The sequence below is a fragment of the Gadus morhua genome, chromosome 19 (genome assembly GCF_902167405.1).
Source record: "Gadus morhua chromosome 19, gadMor3.0, whole genome shotgun sequence".
Lineage (NCBI taxonomy): Eukaryota > Metazoa > Chordata > Actinopteri > Gadiformes > Gadidae > Gadus > Gadus morhua.
In genome coordinates this window covers 901,387-907,386 of record NC_044066.1, presented here as the reverse complement: position 1 = coordinate 907,386, position 6,000 = coordinate 901,387, and positions in this window count along the sequence as shown.

The following is a 6,000-nucleotide window of genomic DNA, read 5'->3' as shown; positions in this document are numbered from 1 at the left end:
GAACCACTGCCGGTAGAGTTAAGGGTGTTACCGTAACAGTTGTGTAATTTTTAAAAGAGCGCAGCTGGCTGGCTTTGCAGCGTTCACCTGTAAGGCGCAGGTGTGAATAGTGCCCACCTGATATGCTGATGTCTATCAGATGTTGTGACGTAGAGTGACCCTCATACAATGGGTGAACTCCAATATTGTGGTTGTTGTAGTGAAGCCACATACATTAGTTTTTTTTCGATCGCTAACCTGAAAAAAACCCACATTGAGCTCCAGTTGTGGGCACAACTGGAGCTCAATGTGCAAAAATCTAACTACAGTCTGCACTACCAACAGTCACTGGAGCTGAACAGTTCACATCACCTGCAAAATAGGCTCAGAGCAGTAAACACTATGAACCAGCCTCATCGCGATGACACATGTCACTCAGAACACATCCACACTCTCACTGCCACTCTTCTCCCTCCACCAACCTTTCTTCCTTGGTCCATTTCCAAAAGAAAGTATTTTTGCACTTTCAAGTCTCACAAGTCACTCACAAGTCTAAAACAAGACACCTTGTGTTTCAGTTGAAATAGCAATCCACAGTAGGGCTTTGACTTTTGCCCAAAAGTCATATTCGAAGTTCGTTTGTTTATTAATATTAATATTTGAATATATTCGAATATTTATTAATAGTATTTTAACCATTTAATGCCTTCAGTAAGACCTGGGCTGAATCCAAATACTTAGTACATACTATTTCTGTTCAGTGTCTACTGAACAGAAGCGTTCTACGCATAGCTGAAGACCATACTACACTGTCAAGTGTAGTACGGTCTACAGCTATGTGTAGAACGCTTCTGAAAGCTTCCGAACACCGCCGAAACTCCACCGGATGTTTGGAGATGACGTATCTCCCCTCAGATGCCGGCAAAACTACCTTGATAAGTTACCTGTTTTCCGTCTTGTCATCGTTGCTATAAAATTAAAAATGTCTCTTTTTACTTGATGACTTACTTTACTTTTTTACTCTTTTTAATGACTCTTTTTTCGCCGCTTTCTACGACGTCTTTCTAAGCCGCTGTTGGTAGTGTCGGGTCAGCCATCACTTCTTCGTTCGTTACCAGACTCCGGTTGCATTGTGGGATAGCGTAGTGACCTACCGTTGTATACTGTGGCGGTAGTACCAATGGGTAGTACGCATTCTTTAACGTTTTCTGTACTACACAATGCGTACTGAGCATTCGGACGCGCTATATTTGTGGCGTACTACAAAATGCATACTATAAGTATGAGTATTCGGATTCAGCCCTGGATTGGGTTTTGCAAGGTTTGTTTACTGGCGTTGCTATGGTTACCGGTCTTGTGTGTTTATTGGGTTTCTGATAAATCGCTGTCTAATCAATACTTCATTCACTACCTCTTCCGTGGTCATTACAATATTATGAATAGACTGCGTCGGGTTCTCCGACGTCTCTCCTCTTGGCCTGCCGATAACAGGTTTGAATATTAAGGGCTGCCTAATATTCGTTGATTTATTTTTTGATATTCGAATTACCGGTATATTCCAATTACGAAGTTCGAAATCAAAGCCCTAATCCACAGTGTTTAAAATGCACCAGGATGAAGTCCATTCTGTTTTGAATGTGTGGTTTACAGTTGTGACAGCAGTGTGTTAGCATTTGATCAAAGTGCTGAAAATCCACAGTGTTGTGCAGGTTGTGATATAAGCCATGAGATAAGTGTGTAGAGTTCTGAAAATTGTGTTTAAGCAATGAAAAATTAGCTAGTGGTTGGTCCACAGGAACTGTGGTTAAGCGATCATAAAAAACTGTATTTAAGTCCTCAGGTAATACTATACTCTAGCTTTACAAACCTTGCTCTGCTGAAGGCCTTTGCTCAAGCTGCTGCTTCAGTAAAGCATTCTCCTCCTCCAGCAACTCGATCCGGGTCTGCAGCTCTTCTGACCGCTTCTTCCATTGGACTTTGCCTAGTTGAAAAATAATATTTTCCATATTAACAACTGCAACATATGACATGATAGATAACAAATTCATGTTAGTAGAGTATATGAGGCAAACTTGTAGGAAAAGTAAAATGTTGATCTATAAAACATACTAGGGATCGACCGATATATCGGTCGGCCGATATTATCGGCCGATATTCGCGTTTTTTACGTGTATCGGTATCGGCCGATACGCGGCCGATTTTCGCCGATTTTTTTTTTTTTTTACTTGTTCTACCTCACCTGTTTTTACTATTTGTTAAATATAGTTTTTTATATTGAAGTTCAATAAATGTTCCTTTTTTTTAATTGAGACTTGTAACATTTGTTATCAGTGTAATTTTTATGATTGAGGGAGCAAAATAATAAAAAAATAAAATAAAATAAAAAAAAGTAGTATCGGCTCTAAATATCGGTATCGGCGTATCGGCGTATCGGCTAAGGCTGATGAAAAAATATCGGTATCGTATCGGCCCTAAAAAATCCGTATCGGTCGATCCCTAAAACATACTACTGAAGTCTCGACTGGACACACTGACAAGCATAGAAGAAATTCAAATCTCCGCATGAAGCACATGACTCTGCACCTGCCACTGTCAGGCAACTCGGAGTCCAACAAAAATAATCCCACACAAGGATCAATTCTTCCCCACCATAATATGTGTTAAGGTGTGTTTTTCTGCACAATCCTCCTCTCTCTGGATGTGTTTTACATAGCGTGGTTCCAGAGTACGCCTGTTTTAGGCACCTGAATACTGTGGATATTGTCTTTAATAATCGTGATTACACTGTCAATCAAAATAATCGTGATTATGATTATGATTTTTGCCATAATGCACATGCTGATATGTTCAGCGATCAGATGGAGAGGAGCGTCTCCCGTAGCCTACAGTGCCAACAGGTTCACGCTGCGCTTTGCATGAAGTGTGTGTGTTTTTATTTTTCTTCCCAACGGGACCGTCAATACTGTCCCAGTGTCAGTTTGGAGCTGAACTGCTCCGAACTGACACCCAGCTGATACACAGCTAAATCAGCTGTGTTTCAGCTTGAGCCTATTCTTCTCGCGAGCCGCGCGTCCAGCAGCAAAAATACAGTAGGCTATACATTATGTTTCACATCGTAGGCTACAAACCACATAACGTGGCATTGACATAGGGCTACATATTATAAACATATGAAACAACAATAATTAGATGTTTTTCTTCTTTATTTATAGGCTAGATGTAGGCATTTTTATTATTTTTAACCCCATATTATATCAATGATATATTTCGCAGTTTTTATTTCGATCTTCCTGCTTCTCTCCACCCCAGAATGTCTGTCCAATGAATGAATGACCTCAGATCACGTGTGGTTTTGCTTCGTAATGCTGGTTCACTTGCAAAAGGGGCAGTATGAAAGTGGACCACACCAAACAAAAAAAATCTAAATTCTATTTGGTCTGGACCAAAGCAAGTGAACCAACGGACTTTCCATGTGTGAATACACCTTAAGTCACACCACTAAATGCATGAGTAATACCATCTGATGACACTAAAATGCGCCTTCATAGGCGCTCATAGGCGCACAGGTCACACGAGACAAAAACCTGCAAAAATTATGTAGATAAATATCACTGGTAAGGGCTTCTGTTTTTGGTGAAATACAGTTGCTTATTTGCAGCTGAATTATTACTTTGAAAAGTAGTCTAGCCACCGTCTCGCAATTAAACGCTTGTGGTGGCGTTAATAAAAAGTCCCACAATTTTATGGTTCATGGTCTAAAGCTAATTATGAGCCTTTGGTTGATATCCAGACAATCCTCTATTATTCAGTTGGCAATGACCACCCGCAACACTGCTACATGCGCCAAAGTATGTGAATATCGAGACGGGAAGAAAAGTCTACGATGTCGCCAAGCAGCTATTAACGTCGTCACCCCCCAGCTAAGCAAAGCTAACGTTACTAGCTCTTGCCGAGCCCGGCCAGAAACGGTTTGAGTATTACAATAACTTTACAAATGTGTCAACCCAACTTACCAGCAGTAGGCATATCGGAGCTTTCTCCTTCATTCCCCCGCTGTCCTTTTGCCCGGGTAGAGCGCTCAGCAGGCCTTTCCACCATAGGCAGATTCATATTTCCAGGCGTGGCAGATCTTAACTGGTGAAAAATCATATGCTGGTATTGAAACAAGAGATAGGCCAAACATAAGTGGTTCACACATACAAGTAATGGCGCCTGCTTTCGAAATAAAACAATAACTGTTGAGAGAGGGTTGATACTTACCATAGCGACAAGATCCAATTTATTTTGCGCGGACTAATAGCTTCTTTCAACGGCACCGAGTTGGCGGTGCGGCTTAGCCAATCGGACGGTAGAAGCGCTTGATTATTATGATTGAGTCAGGCATCAACCAGGGAATCAGCCCAACCTTTGCGGTGGGAGGTGTTTCGATGTAAAAATCAAGCGTACCTCCACATATTGAACTAATAACAGAAAAGTGCGCCAGATTTTCAAATCAGGGCCAGTAACATCAGTTATTTCCTCTGACCACCGGTGCTATGGCTTCGCTTGTGGGAACACTTTTGAGAAAAGTGAATGTCAAGGAGTCAAAAAAAACATCATTCAAGTTGATAACATGGTTGCAAAAGAAAAGGTTGCTGCAAAGAAAAGTGAAATGCAAAAACTGCAGACACAAAATGAAGATGGTCTACTACACACAGTCCACAGATCTCCACATCTGGTAAGTGTGCTAATGTTATTAATTATTGTTAACTCATGGGCCCATCAGTTGTTTGGCAATCGGCACAACCATTTAGGTTGGAATATGATATTATTGCGAGTTTCCGCGCCTCCACCGCGCAGCAGCTGGTCGCCTCCCTTCATTTCAAAGAGGGAACGCGGCAGAGGGGAGGCGGTTGCCCTACCGCTCAGCTTTCCCAAACTGTTCTCTCGACTTTATTATTGGTAAAAGCTCATACAGAGACTATTACACCGGTATACATGTTTTAAAAGAGCAATACATGTGATGAATTTCTGGTCAAGCTATCCCAACGAGGATGATTTTTTAAAAAGTCACTTTTCGCTTTTCGTGTTTTGATTTCCAAACGGATATGGATTGAACGGAAGATACACTGATTTTGGGGCCATAGGATTTGGGGCTGTCACGTTAAAAATTGTACCGGGGGCGAAAATTGTACCGGCCTACGTCATCCATAGTAATCCATTCCAAACCTGCCTGGCAACAGACGATCGCAATGGGGGATCGCGTCGAATGACGTGGAAGGTTCTTGAACATTCGCGAACTCGTTCATTGAGAGCGACAAGACAGATAACACTTATTTTACAAATAACATTTATTAGCGTTCCTAACTTTATATTTGTATTGTATTGCATTTTATTTATCTATTTCCCTACACAGTAATAGCTAAATGTTATGGGGATAACGTGAATAATAATAATAAAAAACAGTTAGTAAATGCCTGCTCACCTATCTACCTATCTATCTATCTATTAGCTATCTATTACCTATAATCTATTCTCTAAATTTAATTAAGGAAATTAAATTAACACAAGCTAGCTAGACTATGAACACATTAAACACTTAGTTTACTAGCTAAATTCGATTAAACAATTAAATGCAATACAAATATAAAGTAAAAACAAGTATTATCTAGCGCGATCCGTTATCTGTATTATATTATTTCGTCTTCGGCAACATGAGCGCAATTGAAACCTGCCTGGCAACGAACAACCCCTTACGTAATCTGTTGTGAAGACGTAGGCCGGTACAATTTTCGCCCCCGGTACAATTTTAACGTGACACCGCCCCAAAAAAACAAATGCTGATATTGAAATATTTGTATGGTAGCCCTTATTAACAATTCCCATTTTAATCTAATATATGTAAGTAATGAATCAAATGCTAATGAATGGTTTGATTGATTCAATGTTATTATTTCAGACATATCAAAAAAACAAAATGAAATGAAAAGCATGAAAATACAATAGACAAAAATTATGTTCAAATCAATTCACAAAAATAAA